The sequence below is a fragment of the Parasteatoda tepidariorum genome, chromosome 2 (genome assembly GCF_043381705.1).
Source record: "Parasteatoda tepidariorum isolate YZ-2023 chromosome 2, CAS_Ptep_4.0, whole genome shotgun sequence".
Taxonomy (NCBI): domain Eukaryota; kingdom Metazoa; phylum Arthropoda; class Arachnida; order Araneae; family Theridiidae; genus Parasteatoda; species Parasteatoda tepidariorum.
This window is the reverse complement of record NC_092205.1, coordinates 86,407,912-86,430,164: the sequence shown is the minus strand read 5'-3', so window position 1 is coordinate 86,430,164 and position 22,253 is coordinate 86,407,912. Positions and strand designations below refer to the sequence as shown.

General features: G+C 28.7%; 1 long non-coding RNA gene across 1 annotated transcript in view; it reads right to left on the bottom strand.

The window, feature by feature from the left end:
• Nucleotides 1-5,998: 5,998 nt before the first annotated feature.
• The window catches only part of LOC139425028 (uncharacterized), a 44,671-nt gene continuing 28,416 nt past the window's right edge, over nt 5,999-22,253 (bottom strand). The window contains exon 2 of the long non-coding RNA XR_011636208.1: nt 5,999-6,572. This is a non-coding gene — a long non-coding RNA (uncharacterized lncRNA). The remainder of the gene's footprint in view (nt 6,573-22,253) is intronic.

Here is a 22,253-nt window from a genome sequence, read left to right as displayed (position 1 = left end):
TAGTGTGTAACTGGTATATTATTTTTAGTAACATTTCAACTCATTTTTGTTTCATTGTAATAAACGATTTATTGCTAGTTTTAAACTCTAAAAGCTTATATTCTGAATTGCTAAAATTACAAATGTCTAATTAAAAACTTAATAAATACTTGTGTTTAATATTCTTATGATTTTTAACTAATAAATTCTCAACGGTTTTAATGTTGGTTTGCATGTTTAGTTTAATTTATGAGCATTTTACGATACTCAAATTATACCAGTAGGCATTAATACGTGTAGTGTGAGCTCCTTCATAAGTTTTTAAAATAATTTTTTTTTTTTCAAGTTATATTCCTTGAAACCTCTAAAAGGTATTTTTGATCACTCTTATGGTGTTTAAAAAACCTTAATTTTTTTTCATTATTTTATTATAACTTAATGATTGTAATGTTACTTTCCTTTAATTTTAGGTATTTCGTTTAATTTACGTGCAATATAATTTTTCTTAACTATCGTGATTTTTATCAAAAATTTATAAAAAAATTTATGAGAGTTTCTTTACTGTTAAAGGTTTTCATTATCGTTCCAACTTATTTTTTTTTTATCAATACCATCTTAATTTGTTAATTCGTTAATTTGCATCTAAACTGTTATTTTATTAAAAATATATTTATGAATATTTGGATTATATTTTATTTTGAATTATTTTTCAATCCCAACTATGTGTGAAAATTAAATAGTACAATAAATCTTATAAGAATAATTTCGTAATTTGTTCTTCGAGAAGTAAATATTGGGGAAATCTTTTAATAACCAATAATAAAATTTATAAAATCATTGTTCTAACAAAATGCAATAATAATTATTAAAAACGCACATGGAAATCGAGAAAAAAACATTTATATATTCATTGATTGAAATCGGGAGCCTTATCTTTAAAAAGGAAAAGTCTATAAAATGAGCAATTTTGACGGAGCCTTTTTAATTTTAAGAATATGAAACATCAAAACTTAGACTTTCAATAGTTTCACGATATTATACATCACAGTATATGTCATATCCCACGAAAGATTTTATTAATTGAAAATTTCTATTGTTGATAAACAAAAAATTATTCTTAAACTTTAAAGATATTTTCAAAACTTTTTTTTTCTTTCTTTCAATGTTTCCATTTTAATGCCGCACATCGCTCGTACCAACACAGTGCTGACGTAAAATATCTTTAGTGGTAGAAGGACCATGGTTTAGAGTCCCCTAGCCGTCGGACAAACCATGTGAGGTGTTCGTGGTTTTCCTCTCCATATAACGCAATTGCGAGTTAATTTCATTAAAAAGTTTTCCACGGAAGCGAAATTTCTCCCAATACTAAATCCGGTGTTCCTTTGTCTTTTGGATTGGGTTCAAAAGGACGAGGATATGGCGATGCACATTGGAACCGTAAACTTAAAAATTGGGTCGACTGTTCAACGACGGTTTTCAAATAAAATAAAAATGAGAATACTTAGTAAACAACTTCAGAAAATAAATATTTTAACTAATAGAATTTTTAAAAAATGAAGAACATCGTTTTTTCAATTTTTTTTCTATATTTATCAATAATTGATTTAAACAAAAAAAAATTTATAATATGTCTATATATAAATGTTGGGGAAAAGGAATACAAATTCTATAGATATCAAAAAAATTATAAGGCTCACTGAATGATGCGTAAAAAAATACATATTTATTTTAATGAGAAATATAAAATCGAATTAAATATTTTTATTAAAGAAACTTTATATGGTTTAAACAAAAAGCAAAACTTTAAAAAAAATCCCTTTTAGTATAAAATAAGATTCCATGTTTAGTTTGTATCAAATTTATTGTTATTTCTTGAATTTTTAGAGGTTTTATGAATTTTAAATACGAAACGTTTTCTTCCTAAAAAATCCCCTAAGCTACAAAAGTTTTAAAACAAAAATTCAAACAGTGAGCAGTTTAAAAATTCGATTTTTTCCTCTACTTTTATAATTTTTCTTGCTGCATTCACATTGTATTAAAATATCGGAATCCCAAATTACTACGTGCAAATGTTTACCGCTAATTCCCAAAAAGACGACGGAAAAATAACTCATATTTACAAAGAAATAAGCACAAATAAATTGCATCAAAAAGTGATTATTTAAATTTATTATCGCAATAATTGTAAAAAAAGTTAAAAATTGCTTTAATTTACGATAAAATTAGGACGAATAAGTAATCTGAGTAATTTGATTGCAAGATTTAAAATTCGCATGTCGTAATAAAAATTAGAATTTTAAAAATCACAAAAATCATCATAAAAACTGCCAAAAAGCAATTAAAGAATAACAGGGATTTTCAATGAAAGACGACAAAACAAAGCTCATTAAAAAGTGATTATTTAATTGTGCGTTTTAAAACTCGCGTGTCGTAATGAAATAGTTGTAAATATACGTGATTTTCAAAATCACATTAAAAGCGTAGCAATAACAGCCTTTAAAAAAAATAAATAAAAATCATTTACATTTACGATGACTCAAACATCTCAAAAAGTTATAAATTAAATTTGTGATTCATGACTTATGATTCGTGATATCGAAATTATTGAATTGAGATATTAAAAAGCACATGGAATTTGCTGATTATGTATACTAAGAAAACGATCCAAAACGTCACTGGAATTTATGATGGAATCGGCAATAATAACGCAAGTTAAGAAGCGAATTCCTAAATTCGAAATTCACGTATCATAATATTATATTAAAATAGTGGAGTTTTTTTTATTTTATAATATCCTACCTCCTGTTTGGAAACCTAAAAAAAAAAAAAGTTGCGAGCACTAGACATTTGTGCTAATGATCTACGGTTGTTCTACAAAGTACTTAGGTAAGTCGCCAAATTACGATGCTGTTATTATTCTACTATTTACAAACATGCCAAAATATTATATTAACCTCTTTTTTCTGGCTCTATGGAAAGGTAAAATATTCACGACTTATCAGCAAGCGCGCCAGAACATACACTTAAAAAGATAACCCTATAGCCTCTTCAACTCATCATAAACTTGGCTATCATTCATTAGTAACAGGTGCTCCTTTTACATTATCCTTTTAATGCCTTTTGTTCGTTTGTGGGGGGAAACTTTTGGGCCAAGTTAGCTGGGTCCTTAGAGGGGTGAGCTGGGTCATCCTAAAATATGCCAATATCAATCTATGCTTTCTCTTCTTTTTAGTTCTTTCTCCCTCTCTGCAATTGACCATCATTAATAACAGGTGTGTTCTTTGGGGGGGGGGTCTGTCTTCAGTAGTGCAATAATTATCCTTTAGATGAAACAGGTTAATGCTGCCTTAGGTGGTTTCTTATAGTTTGTTAACGATAAGAACTCCCCATGCCACAAAGTCTGAGGCTCCCTGCTGCTGTGGAAACAAGAATAGCACATTTCAGGGAGGGTAGCTTCTTTTCAGTCAAGGGCTAACACAATAGACCAAGGAAGAAAAAAAATCCCTTTCTTACGCTGACCTGAGCCAAAACCTGTTCTAAACAATGACCCACATTCCTATTTGAAATAGTTATACCTCGTTACTATAGTCACCGCCAAGGGTACAGATGAATGGCTAGGGGAGTTCTTATTTTAGACAAGCAATAAGGTGGTCCCAATTTATGGTAATTCATAATCTGTGTAACTTACTTTTCGAAGAATACAATATATTTATCAATCATAACTTTCTTGTTTGAAAATCGTATTGTTCTTAGAGGAGAGATTTACATAGAGAGAACCACTCCCCCTCCCCTTGTTGCAAAGAACATTGTCATGTGCTTCTGGGACGATTTTCTCTCCAGTAACTATTCTGGTAATGTCAGTCCACTTGTGTGGTTCATTCTTGAGTTAAAACTTATGGTCTTCGGTATCTCAACGCATGTTATTTTGCATCGTATGTTATCAATGACATTTTTAAGTGTACATAAGTTTTTACACTATTACGTAATTTTAAATGACAAATCCTAAAATATGAAGGGTATTGGTCATGTAGTTCTTGAAATAAAAAATTTATGGATACGACCTCTTTGAGATGGCGAAATACGAAAAAAAGTGATCCCGCTTTTCTTACTAAACTATATTGATCATGTTATCAAGATGGCGTTCCCCACCATTTTGTTTTGATGGTTGAGAATTCATATCGAAAAAAAAGGTATATATTTATTCAGAGAAAGTACTATATTTTGTGTCTGATTACGCTACTTAAAATGTCTTCTCGAATGGTTAATTTGCATATTTAATGTTAGATCTTCAAATCATTTACATCACATCTTAGAGCATTCAACCCTAACCATTAGATTAAAAGTTGTGACATTTTTTTAAACATTTGTGCTTCGGACAATGTTTGATTTTTAAAAGACAATATAAATGCTTCATGGAATGACTTTATTGATTTTAGATAGTTATTAGTAGCTTATTCGTTTATATTATGTTGATTTACGAAATAAACATACTGTGTTCTTCATTTTTGCTCAAATATACATTTCAACAAACCCATAAATACGATAAAAGACAACAACATCCGCTGCAAGAGTGTTGCCAAGATCGTCAGCGTAATTATGATTGGCACTTATGAAGTAAGAAGCATTCTAAAAATGCAACACGTGATAGTGAATCTGCTTGTAGAAAAACTATGATTATCGTCTGGAAGAAGAATGTTGGGAAAGTCCACTTCATGCGCCAACCATAATTCTATTAATTGTTCTATGAAAAACAGTTATTTTAATTGCCTTTTGTAAGAGAATTTCATGAAATAATTATTACATCAGACTTTCATTTTGGTATAAGAGATTTTTTTATTGGTTTATTTTTTTTATTTTAAGAGAAAATTCGCTTTGAATTGTTCTCATTTTTATGAAGTTACAAATTACTTAATAAGTTTTTACCAACAGGTGCTTCATTTCTTCAATTTTAAAGTAGCTGTTCTATTTCTTTTCCATGTTTTAAATAAAAAACACATATTATTTCCGATTTTATTGATTAAATGGAATAAATTATTGGGAAATATATCAGAGGTGTAAGTGAGATTAATTTAGATGTAGTACTACAGCAAACAAAATAAAATGGTCTACATTAAAACGCTCTTACAAATAAGTAATTACAATACAGATGTGATGAGATTTGTTAGAAAAATATCGTGAAAAATTTCCAAAATCAAGTGTCTGAAAATATCTTTTGCTTACTACTTACTATATGATACCGCTAACATAATGAAAACATTGACAATTGTTTTAGAAATTTCATTGTTGATCGTAGTTGAAAAGCATTCCAACTCAAAAACGCTTTTCATAGAAAATAAAATTTAGGCTTTAAATAAAAGTTATAATGTAAGGTCTATCTATCGTGAGTACGCGATACAATAACAAATAGTTATTCATAACTTATAAATACTGAACTTATATTGACCAAAATATCATTTTTCTATCCAAAATATTATTCTTCAATCCTTCCAAATTTTTAATTTCTATTGTAAGCATATGGCTGGTAACTAGCAGCCCCTTTCGCTAAATAAAATTCGCCNATAAGTAATTTAGATAGAAATTATGTGTATTAAAAGTAAATACAATTATTCTTATCTAATCATTAGTTATTTCATCGCCTTGTTCTCCTTACAATGAGATAAACAAAACTTTATATGCCCGCAAGTAAGTAATAATAAGGATAAATTCAAATAACTAATAACTATCCAAATTTTCAGCCATAATATTAACATTTACTGTAAATGTGAAGTTTCTCATTGAAAAAAAGTAAGTAATGATCTTATTACACGCCTTTATTAATACAGAACATAAATTTTTTGAAGCAGATAATTTTCACTCCGTGTAATTCCAATGGCGAATTTTCCACTCTCGCCTCCGGCGGTAAAGTTTTTCTTTCCACCAATCAGGAATCGTTTCTCCCTTGTCCACACTCTTTTACTCTAGGCACTCTAGTTACCCCTTATAACACTTTACAAAAAGAGTGAATATTGTTTCAAACCAGTAAAGTGTTATTGATGAATTTATTTATTGAAAAAAAATTATCAAAGGTTATGAATGCATACAATAGACTCCGAGAAAGCAATATGCACTTCTAGTGTACTTAAAAGTTATCGATTTTTCACAATATTTTAGACCATAATTTACGCCTAGGAACCCCTAGGATAAAAATAGGTGGTCCTGTCACTTTTTCTACATTCATAGAGTATTCAAGATGTTTCGCGTTCATTGAGTGGTAACATTAAAGGAAATGGTGGTTTGAATTATTTCCTCGAAAATTTTGTCATCCATTGATTACGCCTAGGATGAAAATAGATGGTACTGTCACTGTTTCTTCATTCATAGAGAATTCAAAATGTTTCACCTTTATTGAGTGGTAACAACAAAAGAAATAATGGTTTAAATTATTTCCTGGAGACTTTTGTTACCCATTGAATACGCCTGGGATGAAAATAGATTCTCTCATTCATTGAGAATTCAAAATGTTTCACGTTTATTGAGTGGTAGCATCAGAACAAATAATGGATTAAATCATTTCCTTGGGACTTTGGTCACCTATTGATTACTCCTGGGACCACCTAGGATGAAAATAGAAATTAGAATTCAAAATGTTTCACGTTTATTGAGTGGTAACAACAAAAAAAATAATGGTTTAAATCATTTCCTAGAGACTTTTGTTACCCATTGAATACGCCTCCGACTACCTAGGATAAAAATAGATAGTCCTGTCACTGTTTCTTTATTCATAGAGAATTCAAAATGTGTCTAGTTTATTGAGTGGTAATACTGAAAGAAATAATGATTTAAATCATTTCCTGTGAACTTTTGTTACGCCTTGGACCATCGCCGATGAAAATGTATAGTTCTGTTACTGTTTCTTCATTCATAAAGAATTCAATATGTTTCAAGTTTATTGAGTCGTACATTAAAAGAAATAATGGTTTTAATTTTTTTATTTGAGTCTTTTGTTACCCATTAATTAATTGTGAACAGAAAAATGTTTGGTTTGAAAGCGCAATAATGTTTAACACCTGTCTTTGGAGCGATATTCTTGGGAAAAAAAGATGAAACGAATTTTTAGTCTCTATATTGATCGAACGGGTATTTAAATAACACTTCGTCTAAGAAAAAGCAAACGAGACTTCGAATATCGATCTTTATAAGGAAAAGGTGGGTTATCGGTTTTATTAGCAATCCCACATTCTCTATTAACAGTAACTTGGATTATTGCTTGATATTTCGTATAAATCTGGGTTACAAATCATTACCAACTGTAATTAATTATATTCTAAATTAGTTATCTACTAATTCAGAATATATATTTTATCTATTTGAAGTTCTGGACTAATCTTGTGGATTTTATGCTATGTTCTTAAGACATCCCGATTTTTATTTTTATGAATCTAAATTCTTAAGGTATTAAGTATATTTTCAAGATTCATAATATTCGCTATAATGAATTTAATTTTACAGACATCTGAATTCAAATTCAAATTAGCTTTTAAATTTTGCACAAACCACAAACAACTACAAGGTTACATAACTGTTGTATCAAGACTTAAGACATTGTTTTAATCCAAGACAAATGAAACTGAAATATCATCTTTTACACAAAACAAATGTTTTAAATTCACAATTAAAAAATCATTTTGAAATTACATTTTGTATGCTTAAAAAATGTTTCATTTTTAAGTATTATTAATTAATGGAGTAAGCCGTTATTAGAACTATTATTCATTCGAGCCTTTAATTATTTATTTACATCCTGTTGACATTTTTATTTTCTAAATAAGGCTGAAGTATGTACTTCCGTATCTTGAGAATAGAGTTTTGTTTGAAAACATCCTTGAACTAGAGGGACCTTGAATAATCCTTAATAGTTGTACCTTCTTCAAAAGATAGGAGGGCTATCTTGTCAAAGCCTCTTAAATGTGAGATGATAAGTCATTCTCTTGTTTGATGAAGAGGTATTTTTCGAATAAATAAATCAAGTTGAAAAATAACAAACAATCAAAAGAGAGAAAAAGTGATTATTTAAGTGGGAATTTTAAAGGTGGTATGACTCTTATCAATTAGTGCGCTTTAGTAAAAAGAGTCTTAAAAAAAAGATAAATTTCTGGTGAGATAAGACCAATTATGAAATGCTTTATAATGATTTATACAAAAGATAATTTTTATAAGGAGGCTCGTCCTTTGCTTCAATAAATTAAACGCGAGTCATTTATATTACATGAAAGTGTAAATGAAATGAATGTTATATTATATGAAAATTTAAAATGATGATGAAATATAACATGATTATAAACTACTTTCAAGGCCCTATTCCCATACTTTAATTTTAAAAAAAACGCCCAACGTGAGATCGAACCCATAACCCCGAGATGTATCAATATAGAGCACAGAGCTCTAGCACAGACATGAAAATAAAATCTGCTTCTTGCAATCAGAAAACTGTTAAAACTTCTGCTGTTATTTAAGTCAGCACACCAGCTAGAATGTGAGAATTCTAGTTAGTCGGAAAGTTGAAGAAATTTCAAGTTTTCTCTCTTGCACAGTTGAAAGCAAATAAAGTGTAATATTTTTTTTTGTTGTTCTTTAGTCTGCTAGGTATATTAACTGGGTGTTTTTCATTCCATTTTGGTTAATGGCATTAGATTTTTTTTTCAAGTAATTAAAATCTATATCTTTAGTGTTGTTAGAAACTAAATAATACTATATAAATTTTTAGTAAACAATGCGAAATTTTAAACAATTACTGAAATAGGGCACTTATCTTTATTCAATTGTTCCAATCATTTTAAATTAAACTTAAAAACACTCAATAATATATTTAAAATAATTAGACAAATACGACTAATTGCTATAAAATTTTGTAACAATCAGTAAAATGTGACTCTTATTCTTATTAAAATTAAGGAATTTTTAATTCTTGCAAATCATTTTATAGTCATTTGAATGGAAGACTTCAGAAGATTTTACGATTTTACTTATAAGTACTGAAAATCTCACGCCACGACAAAATAATTAGAATTCAAGATCAAGCATGTAAGTACTGCTTCTTTCATTAATTGCAAGATTATAATTATTACAATCAGCAAGTAATTCTTACACACATATAGTTATGCTTATCGTGTTCCGAGTACTAAGTTTCAGAAGTAATTTTTTTATGAAAATAAAATAATTGAGTATTTATCGAATGTCGAAATTAGTTTTCTTTATGAAAAAGTATATTGAATAACTTTTTCATAAAAACAAAATTAATAGAATGTAACTATGTGATATAAAGTAATATATCATATAATTTATCAATGTATTTAATGATTCTTCCTCTAATTGTGAATTTAAATCTTACAAGAACTTTGATTTAAAATATTTTGCAAGGAGACATTTTAAATCCATTTATTAACGAGAAATGAATTTCTGATTTTTAAAATTGTTGGCGACTATCTAAATTTTACAATTTACAATAAGTTAAGGTCGTAGCTAGTAATGGATGTTTCGTTAAAAGTATCAATAGTTGATTGATTCGTTTTCCTAAATTGAAGGTAAATTAGCAATGATCGAACAATCAATGGGCTTGGACAATGGAAATAAAATGCAAAAAAGTCTACTTGCTTGGATTAAAAAAAGTTACACGTACAAACATTAATATCATTCATTGCCAAGCACAGAAAATTATTGCCAAAAATAAAATATTTAATAATTTTATTAAATAATATAAGAGAAAATACATATTCAGAGTATTCATATTTAAAGTTTTAAAGTTCATTTTTCTGAGTATAAAATCATGAAGCCGATATTTCTAAACATTAAGCAATGCTATGTTGAAATAATGAAAATTTAAAAAAAAAAAAAAAAAAAAAAAAAAAAAAAAAAAANAAAAAAAAAAAAAAAAAAAAAAAAAGCACCTCTAGGTGGTGGATTATGGATTTGAATTGTAGTTAGCAGATTATAGATTTGGATTATAGAGCTATGAATACTTCATTACAATTCTCCTTTTACAAAATATGCTCATTAAGATGTTCAATATTGATTGATATGTACCATCTGTCTGATTACCTCATGATTACTTTGAACACACGTTCAATCCTTGATTATAAGGCATGTCGGGGAATGTTATACGCACATGATCTTAGAGTTGGTAGACATATGTGATGGGATCAGGGTAGATGCAGGCTGAATCTTCGAGATATCCTCACAGCCAAAACATCTGTCTTGACTGTTTGTTGCAAAGATACTTCAAGTATGCAAAGGTTACGGTAAAAACACTTAATCTGGTAAATACAAGATTTATAGGTGAAACTTAGCTTTTTCCTAAGTGGTCTTGCTGTAGTCCGAAGTATGATTTAATATCATTCCATTTCGGCCTTTAACCTAAACTTAGAGATAAAAGGTAGGTTTTACTGGTAAAACCTAGTACTTAATAAAGTGACGTGGTAAAAGTGAGAAGCATGCTTTAAAATGATTCCATTTCGGCTTCTTACCCAGCCACTTTGGTAAATTTTACAGTTTACCGGCAAAAACTAGGATTTACCAGACTTGAAGGCATTTATAGTAATATATACATATTAATGCAAAATATTAATGCTACTGAGAATGCCTGACTAAAATATTAACTTATATACTATGACTTGCTGCTCAAATAGTAGAATTGTCTAGTTTCTAGTAAGATAAAATATCTAGAAAAGCATTTCTTAAGTTTGTTTCTTTTTCATCACAGAGAACATAGTTGACTTCTCGCCAGACAAAGAGAATGGCTAAAGGTAAAAAACCGTGCTGTGGAGTTTTTGCTATAGAAATTTTAAAGTTCGAAATTTATAGTTAAAGTACCGATGTTTGAGTTGTTTGTATTTTCAGCAGTTTCATAAATACAGTGTCTTTTATTAACTTTAAACAATTATTTCAAGTTTACTTTACACTAGGCCCAAGTATTTAAAGACCCGGTAAAAAAAAGTGGTGGCAATGAACCGTTAAGGATTAAGATATTTAAAATTTTTGAAGTATATATTTTTTTACTTACCAATCTCTAAACAGTCAGAGTGACAAATCTAAAATTATTGCTTTGACCATGCATATAAATACAGGAACTAACTTGTATGGTCGCTTAGAAAAGTTTTAAATAATGATAATCAGATTTACGTTATAATTGAAAATTTCAGTTATAAAGTTATAAAAAAATTTTAGATCATGATAATTTATTTATCATTGATCATGATAATTATTACTAATCATGATTTATTATTGATCATGATAATTATTACTAATCATGATTTATTATTGATCATGATAATTATTTTTTGATCATATAATTTAAATGTACGTATATGTTACTGTGAATGACCAAAATTGGTGGTTGGTAACTTCCACCTGTGAATGATGACAATCTCATAGCCGCTTTAGTAAATGTCCGAATTATATACTAGGTCTAGTTAAGTGCCACTGCCCGGTATACTCTACACTGATATTTTTTTAAGGTTCAATGCCATTGTCCGGTATACATTTTTCCTGTATTCCGAACACTGATGTTTCTCCCAATCTATCCTCAGCAGATATTAAAATGTCAAATAAATATAATAATATCAACGAATAATTTGATATCAAATCAGATGTAAAAAATATTTCGAACATTCACCAAAGCGATTATCTGAAAGTCGACATTCACCGGTGAAAGTCGACATTCTCTCGATTTCGGTCATTACGTTAACATATATAAGATAAATTAGTTAGACAGTTATGTGTTCACAAAGTAATGGAGAATTTTCCCTTACTTTAAACACATGTTACAACCATTTTGCAAAATATTTTCCTATGAATCTTAAGCGTCTCACAATTTTTTCAAATCAAACATAAGATTTTAAAGTATTATATTTTAATGATTCGTTTTCAAATTTTCAAAGTAAAATTTTTCTTGGCATGGTTCTGTAAATTACCAAACATGTTCTCATAACGAGAATACATCGTTGTTTTCTATAGAACTGATCATATAGTGCCATACTATCTACAAATATATATTTGGGCACCTATGATAAGAAAAAAATAATCAATCATATTCAATGATTGGTAGAACCTCATTGGCATGTTATTTCAGCCTTAATTGTATGACACCTAATGATGTTTTCTTCTACTCAATTGAAAGAAAGCANTGCATCAGTCACCATTTACTACACGGGGAGTCTTCGGCCGGCGAGGATCGAACCCACGACCTCTTGGATATGGGCCTAGCGCCCTACCGACCAGGCTATCCCGGCCTCGGAATTGGTGGTTGCTGACTTCCACCGGTGAATGATGACTACCACATAGTCGCTTTAGTAAATGTCCGAAATATAACTAGGTCTAGTTAGTGCCACTGCCCGTTACACATTTGACGGCTATACTCTACTCTGATATTTTTTAAGTATAAATTCTTAAGTATTTAAGTATCATGTCTAGTATAAATTTTTCCGATACTCCAAATACATTGATGTTTCTCCTAATCTATCCTCAGCAGACATTAAAATGCCGAATAAATATAATAAACCAGCGAATAAATTAATATAAAATCAGTTATAACAAATATTTCCAAAGCGATTATATGATTGTTGACATTCACCGGTGAAAGTCGACATTCTATAGATTTCGGTCATTCCCGTTTACGTATATAAGATTAATTAGTTGAACAGTTATGTGTTCAAGTGTTCACAAAGTAATGGAAAATTTTTCATTACTTTAAACATATGTTACAACCATTTTGAAAAATATTTTCCAACTAATAATATGCGTCTCACAATTTTTTCAAATAAAGCATGATCTTGCAATGATTCGTTTTCAAATTTTCGAAGTAAAAATTTTATTTGCATGGTTCTGTAAATTACCAAACATGTACTCATAACGAAAATGCATCGTAGTTTTCTATTAAGCTGATCGCGCAGTTTCATACTATCGTCAAATATATATTTGGGCACCTATGAGAGGAAAAAAAAAATCATTCATATTCAACGATTGATAGAACCTCATTGGCATGTTATTTCAGTCTTAATTGTATGACTGCTAATTTTTTCTTCCCCTCAATTGAAAGAAAGCATGTGGTTTTTCCTCCAAATGTGGACAGTTATTATAACCTTTAATTCTAATATGTCTACAGTCAAATCTGATTAAGTCTGTGTGTATCTAATTAGTCACAGAGTTTATTGATAAGACACTGATCAGGGCTTTGCCAAGCCTGTCCGTTTAGTTTTCACTATTGCTACCATATCAGTCCATGGTGGATCTCGAAAAAAAAATAAAAGCCAGCGTTGTCGTCTCTGGAATTAACATGATTCCTACCCGTGAAACTGGCATAAAGCAGGAATCGCACTGTTGTAATCGAAAATAGTACATTGAGTGTTGGTGTTGAGTTTAACATGATTTTAAACAAAAGGTTCCTGTCTTAGGAGTTCGTAATAACCCTAGACTGAAAAAAATTATGATTTATAATTGCCATCATTTTTGGAGTTAGATTAAACTAAAAACTTTCTTAAGTGCAGAACAATACAAAAAATATATTAAATTGACAAAGTAACAATTGTTTGAAAGAATTAGTGCAAATATATTGCTAAAAATGTACGTGTTTTTTAAACGAAATGTTTCTGAAAAAAAAAATCTATTTAATTATTCTATAGCGCATAAAAATATGTGTTATTGAAGAAGCGAACTAAAAAAAAAATACTAACCCAGTGAAAAAGTTAATAAAAACGTGACTGTAAAAAAAAAAATTTAGTTTACCTCAATACAAAAATGGGTGCAACTATTCCACAAAATATTTTACAGTGTAGACCCTAATTTCACCTCCAGTGTCATCTTTGGCTGCTTATATTATTTATTGTATAAATTTAGTCTGTGTGTAAATTATGCCTTACAAAAAAAGGAAAGAATGATTCATTTTAGAATGAATGGACCTACTTAAATTTAGTGAGGGATCACGGATCTCAGTTTTTACTTCCCACTAAAGTTCAAATTCTAAAAATTCAAAAACAATTTTCCTTTTACGTTTTCTGCATCAAAATCATTTTTATGATTTTTCAAAAAACTATTTTCCCCACTCATTATAGTTAATGCTGCACCTACTCATTTTGGTTAATTTTTCTATGAAAAAATACAAATTTTAACACGAAAGAAATTCAAATTCAGGAACTTCTCAAACAATTTAATTAACAAATCTGCTTTTTTATGTGTAGATAATTTATCTACACACAGTTCAGCATTAGATTAATTTAATAGGAGCTTCTTAATCCTAATATTATGTCAATATAATTGTGAAGTTTCTTGTGGTGTTAATTTTTAGAAATCCTCATGCCGTACCAAAAAATTCTTTTAAAAGAGCTCTATTTAAATTCATTAAATTGTCTAATAAATATGATACCAAATAAATATTTATCACAAAAAATACAATTGTCAGTAGGGGATAATACGAAATTTTTGTTCATATAGTAAATATTATTTGCTTAAAATGTATTATTTTATTTATTTTTCCCTTTAATACATGCCCAATTGTATAATTAAGTACATTTGAGCAATTTACTTTGACTAACTTGATTAGAGACTACATTTTCCTACGCTATTAAACATACATTATTGTTGAAATTTCTTCAACAAAGGAAAATTTATATTTGTATAAAAAAATTAAAACAAGCTGCTGAATCAGTCAGATGCAATTGTTACACAACAATGATATACAATTAACAATGACAAACTTAATTGTTATTTCGAACACATTATTAAATTGTCAGTTTGACTTCAAAATTCATAAACTCGACATTGAAATGTTACTAAGAAAAATGTAAGTAATTTTGTTTTAATTATATTTTTATTTTTCTAGTAATTTTTGCCTTTAAGACTTGTTTTCTCTAAGTATATCAATAGAATAGTTTAAATTTAAAAGAAAAATCCCATTGTATCGTAATTTTTGGCCTCATACCAATCTACATACTATTTCTGGTAAACGCGGTATTTTAACGTTGCTTATTGTATTAAGCTGTCTTCAAATAAATCGTTTAATCAAAATATTTTTGCTTTTTCAAAGTTTTGAAGTGAAAACTAAAAATTATAAATTGGCGAATCTGATTGAAATTTGAATGTCATGAATTGGAACTTGCCTAACTCTCTTATTTTTAGAATAGTCTAGTGAAATATGACCTAAACGTTTCGCAACTTTTCTCCAAAAAAAGAAAGAAATAGATTTTTTGATTGGTAATTGAAATTACTTGTCACCTACTGTCGGTAACCATTGGTGAAGAAAAATCGGGAGAACAACCTTTGAATTTAAAAAAAAAATATTCAATAAAGTATAAATAAAAAGAGTACGATGCAACGTTTATAAATTTTTATTCAAATTCACAAAATTTTATTAATTTTCACAAAGAAGTACCACATCATCTTCATCTAAATGCTTACAAGAAAATTTTAGGAACCGGCACTCATTAAATTTATTGGCTTTCAGTATATTGTAAAACATGATACAATTATTTCTCAAATTGAAAACCATTATTTGTTTTAAATTTTACCAACCTTCAAAAGAAAGTAGTTTAATAAAATAAAGATTTTTGATTGCCAATTGAGGTTAGTTGTCACCAATTTCAGTCAACGTTGGCGAAGAAACTCCGACTAAACAACCTTTAAATTAAAAAAAAATCATACAATAAAGTATGAATAAAAAGTTAAAAGTCAACAGTTGTAAATTTTTTTATTTAAATTGAAAAAATTTATTCATTTTACCGAGCAGTACCGCAACGGCTTAATCAAAATGCTTACCAGAGAATCTCAGTCATCGGTTTTAACAAATTTGTTGGTTTTCAACCTATTGCAAAATAGGACTGAATTATATCTCAGATTAAAAACAATCATTTTTGCTTTTTTGACAACCTTCAAGAAAGATTTAAACTTAATAAAATACATCGTTCTGATTGTTAATTGACGCTACTTGTTACCAACTTTTAGTAAACGTTGTCGAAGAAACTCAGACTGAGCAACCTTTAAATTTAAACAAAAAATGTAATGAACGATAAATACAAATATTACAGTGCAACATTTTTTATGTTTTAATTCCATAAAAAAAAGAAGAAAAAAAGACGAATTTTACTTACATTCAAAAGGAGTACAGCAGCAGTAGCGTAATGAAAATGCTTTCTAGAGGACCTCAGTAACCGGCACTTATCAAATTTATTGGTTTTCAGAGCAATGTAAAGCAATTATTTTTTATTTTTCAAACCTTCAAAAAAGATGTAAGTTAAATAAAATAGAGATTTTTGTTTGACAATTGAAGCTATTTGTTACCAACTTTCCGTTACTGTTGGTGAAGGAACTCCGGCTGAACAATCATTAAATTAAAAAATTAAAATTATACAATAAAGTGTTAATTAAACAAATACAATGCAACATTTGTATTTTTTTTTTCAAGTTGACAAAATTTATTCCTTTTCATAAAGCAGTACCACAACCACGTAATCAAAGTGCTTACAAGAGAACCGAAGGGACCGGCACTTATTAAATTTATTGCTTTTCAGTGTGCTGTGAAACACAACCAAATTATTTCCCAGATTGAATATTTTTAATTTTTATTTTGCCAACCTCCAAAAAATAATGATAGCTAAATATAATACTGATTTTTGAATTTCTATTGACGTAGTTGTCATCATCTTCCATTAGCCATTACCAGAAAATTACAATTAAGCAGCCGTCGAGTTATAAAAGAATTTGAATTTCATCAGTGCAACATTTGTAATCTTTGATTGAATTTTAAAATTTTTATTTATATTCATTGGCCAGTGCCAGAATTGCACGAGCAAACCTTAAAACTGCTTTAAATGTGAATCGTAAAACATGACCACGTTATTTGCCAGGTTGAATGTATTTAATTTTTATTTTGCTAACCTTAAAGAAAAGAAGTAAGCTAAATACAATACTGATTTTTGAACTTTAATTGAAGTAGTTGTCATAATCTTTTACTAGCCATTACCAGAAAGTTGCATTTAAACAGCCTTCAGGAATTTCAATTTCATCAATATAACATTTATAATCTTTGATACAAATCTAAAATTTTTATTTGTATTTATTGGGTAGTGCCAGAATTGCACATGCAAACATTCAAACTACTTCGAATGGACCTTCATGAACTGGCACTTAACAAATTTGTTGATAACTTTCTTTTTTTGAAGCAAGTTGAAAATTTTGATTCTGGTGGAAGTTTATTACGAAAGTGCTGCAGCATATATTTATCAATATATGAGCATAAATAATATTATCATTTTTTCTTTTATGTTCTCAATTCTCTTGAAAAACGTAGTTTTCAAAATTCTTATTCTCTTCTTTTATGTTAGTTTACATTGGAAAGTGATCAAAATTTCGATTTGCAATTATAAGAAAAAAAAATTGCTGACTTTGATGTATAACTTGTAATGTCATAAGGCTTGAAACTCTAGTTGATATTGGAACAGTTTAACTAGTTGGAAAATTGTTGAAATTTTTATTGAAAAAGTATTTATCTTGGCAATAAAAGAACAATAAGTCTTACTTAACCACAGTGTTGGCACAAAATATCCTCTGTGGTGTGGGTTTAAGTTTTCTTGCCCTCGGGCTAACCGACGGAGGTTTGGGGTTTTCTTCTCCGTATGTTATACAAATGCGGATTAGTACCACCAAAAAAGTTCTCCACAATGGTTATTTTGTCCCAATGCTTGATTCAATAGTTCCTTAGTCTTCTAGGTTAGGTTTAAAATTACAAGGCAACGAAATTTAACATTGAGAGTCATATTTCTCGAAAATGGTCGTAAATCCATTTCAAACTTGTGTTTAATTCCAGTTAAACGCTTAGCGCTGTAGCTAGTCAGGAAAATAACGGAAATTCGGTAAACGATAAATGTCTTTAGGCAATTAATATGACGATAAATTTTACTTATTATGATCAGAAAACCATAAAAATTTGTGAGATTATGTTAAACAGACAACCAGCTGATTTGTCTAGAAATTGAGAAGTTGAGGGTTGATAAATTTATATTGGCAATATCATATTATATACAATATCATATAAAAATATTATATTATTATAATAATCTAAAAATAATATTATATTATTATATTATATAATAATAATAATATGTGATATCATAATATTTTCATTCATCATAGTGTTTCAGTTATAATCGGTGAGTGCTGTAGTTACTCAGAAAGTTATCAGAAAATTGATTGATGGTATATTCCTTTGGAGATAATGTTTTTTTATAGAAAAACCTCTATTCGTACTATTATAGTGACTTTCGACTGAGGCTGATATTATTTAGGGGCACAAAGTTTTAGTACAAATTTTAGCGCAAATTTTAGCCGGGACGTGGTTAAAATTTTGGTTGCAAAATCCCCCAATTACACACATAAAATTGAACTAATAAAGCGTTGTAAAAATTTAGTATTAGTATATAAATATATTAACAGGATTCTTTAGTTTTAATTTTAGGTTCTTGATATTTCATTAACTTGGAAAAAATGTCTTTTGTATTGTAAATTTAAAAATTGTACGTCAATCTTTAGTCAACAAAATAAATTTTTTAACAGTCAATGAAACTCGACATTTATTTTTATAAAAAAATTTTCAATTGTTTCAAGCATTTTAAATTAAACTTCAGCCCCCAACAATAAATTTGTAACAATTAATTAAATGCTACTAGTTGTTACAAAATGTTGTAACAAATACCGAAATGCGATTCTCATTCTTATTGAAATAAATATATTTTCAATTGTTTTAAACATTTATTCTAAATAATTCAGCAAATGATTTTTAGTTATTTGGATGGAATATTCACAAGTAAACTGGACTTTAAATTCGTACTAGTAAGTGCTGACGATCTTACAAGAGGACAAGATTATTAGAATTCAAGATCAAGCATGTACGTACTGCTTTTTCTCTAATTGCAAATGTATAATTATTAACATCTGCTGGCAATCTAGTTTTTATTGGTATGCGTATTGTGTTCCATACAAAAAATAGTTTCATAAATCAGTTTTTTTTATAAAAATAGAATTTTTGCTTTAAGTTGTTTTAATGAATCTGTTTATTTGTAAATACAACTTATTTAATGAAAGTACTTATATAATAGACTATTATATAATATATAAATTCGCCAACCGCAAAAAAATTCAAACATTTTTTTAAAACTTTTTTGTTTTATTTAATTTTTACGTGTAATTAAAATTAAAATAAAAAATTGATTAGCAGAAGACGTACATTTTTTGGCGATTTTTCGCTGATGCCCGTTTAACTGAGAAGTACCTACATTATAATTTGTTTACACCTTACTATTAATTCGTCGAATTATAAATTTATATTCTGCAAAAACTTTAAATTAAATTACTTTAATATTTTACAAAGGTGATTTATTTTATCCATTCAGTAACAAGTAAACGAATTTACGAATTTTCAGTCCAATGACATCATTTGGCAATGAATTTTAAATTTTACATTTAAGTTACAGCAACAAAGGCTCTTTATACATACAATGTTAAGAGTAAAAAGATTTCATGCATTGTCCTAGAATAAAAAAATATATATTAGCAATAACCAAATAGTTAATAGATTTATAAATTTAAATTTAATTAAAAAAAGATACTTTGAAGATGTAGGAGAAAATCAAGTTAGAATATCGGGGAGAGAATCATTGAGTAATTACAGTTAGAAAAGCACATAAAATCTTAGTAGACCCGTGGCATAGTAAACCAAATTCAAAATGAACCTAACATCGTCCATTACATCAAATGACTATTAATAAAACGGGCAAGCCCCGTTTTAAAAAAAGAACGAAAACTGTACCAGAAATAAAATTTATTATTAAGATGACTAGATCAGCTGTCACACAAGTGAAGGCGAAATCTAAGATGGAACAATGACGTATAGAAAGAGAGCTTATCGTTTTAAAAATCAAGAATAAGAAAAGTAACCGGGTAGAAGAAAATCTTGTACTAGTCATTTTGAGAGATCAAGGGTCCATCCTGGAAGTCGAATCACTTAAAAAGAAGAAATGTAAGTACTGGTCTTATAATCTATAATGAGTTTATACATGTAAATAATGCTTCTTTTCCTTATTGTAAGTTTTAAATTATATTATACCACAATTTACTGCAAGGTTTATTTATAAGGAGGACATGCTTTAAAATAAATTGATTCTCCTTCGTGACCTCCTCACAAATCTAGTTTAAGTTGATTGAATGGGGATCACCTTCAAATTTCAGAGGGGATCAGCATGGTTTCAACTAGCATAATATATTTAAGCGTAGTTTCAGAATTCACAAATATTTGTTGTGTTCCGAAGATAAGTAAAATTTTTTTTAATCGCAGCATTAAAATAATAAGAATCTTAACAAATTTGTAATCTTATCCAATTTGTGATTTTTTTTAACCACTTGTATAAAAAATCTAGAGCACGGGAGAGGTTATAGAAATCATACTAACTAAGTGGATATCGAAGAAACAAATTTGTGTTAGAGACATACCAGGTGAAGGTTTAAGACTTCGCGAGCTATGGCCTAACAGCCATTATATCTGATTTTTGGTTTGTAAAAAACACATGGTTCTAATGCATGATATTTTTGAGATTGCAGTTAATTTGTTTTTGATTTCTATCAAAATANCTTCGGGTGCTATAGCCTAACAGCCATTATATCTGATTTCTAGTTTGTAAAACATACATGGTTCTAATGCTATTTGTTTTTGAGATTCCAGTTAACTTGTTTATGATATCTAACGAAAGAAAAATAAAAGCTAAAATATGCCTAGCAACCCATCTAATTTTCAAATCTAATTTAAATTAATTGAATAGGAATCGCCTTCAAATTTCAAAGGGGAAAAGCATGGTTTCAACTAGAATAATATATTCAATCGTAGTTTCAGATTTCACAAATATTTGTCGTGTTCCGAAGATAAATGAATTTTTCTTAACCGCCGCATAAAAATAATAAGAATCTTAACAAATTTGTCATCTAATCCAATTTGTAATTTTTTTTTAACCACTTGTATAAAAAATCTAGAGCACGGGAGGAGAGGCTATAGCAGAGGTCGCCAAAGTGGTTTATATAAACCCCAGGGATCTATTTAACATAAGCGGGGAGTATAATGCAAAAATATGTAAGGCTTTACAAAATAGCTCAGCCATTTATGATAGCATTTCCAAGATCCTATATGGTTGAAGCCGGTTTCAGTCACGTAAATTCAATCTGAACTATGAACAAAAATAAATTAAATGTGGAGTTTTGAGGGGATTTAAGATTAAAATTGACCAATTGTGAACCCAATATAACGAACCTTGCAGGAAAAAAAAACACCAGGAACACCTATGTCATTGATTAAGAAGCAATAAATCCGTAGTTACTTTACTTCTTTCTACTTACTTGCAATTAATTTTTCTTTCATAAATATTAAGGTATTTATATTTCAACATTAATATATTTTTCATAAAACTATTGTTACACTAAGTACTAATACTTTGATAAATGTTAAAAATCATAAAATAAATGTACAAACACAGTATCTAATAGAGTTTTATTTTAATTAACAAAAATTACTTTTATGGGGGTCGAAGGAGATTTCGAAAAATTACGTAATGGTCGATGATCAAAAAAGTTTGGCAATCCCTGGGTTATAGAAATCATAATAACTAAGTGGATATCGAAGAAAGAAATTTGTGTTAGAGACGTGCCAGGTGAAGGTTTAACCGGACTTCGGGTGCAAAGGCCTAACAGCCATTGTATCTGATTTCTAGTTTGTAAAACATACATGGTTCTAATGCTATTTGTTTTTGCGATTCCAGTTAATTTGTTTATGATATCTAAAGAAGCTAAAATAAAAGCTAAAATTTGCGTAGGAACCCTTCAAATTTTTAAATCTAATTGAAATTGATTGAATGGGGATCACCTTCAAATTTCAGAGGGGATCAGCTTGGTTTCAACTTGAATAATATATTTAAGCGTAGTTTCAGATTTCACAAATATTTGACGTGTTTCGAAGAAAAATGAAATTTTTTTTAACCGCCCTATAAAAATAATAATAATCGTAACAAATTTGTAATCTAATCCAATTTGTGATTTTTTTAACCACTTGTATAAAAAATCTAGAGCACGGAGGGAGAGGTTATAGAAATCATACTAACTAAGTGGATATCGAAGAAACAAATTTGTGTTAGAGACGTGCCAGGTGAAACCGGACTTCGGGTGCTATGGCCTAACAGCCATTATATTTGATTTCTAGTTTGTAAAACATGCATGGT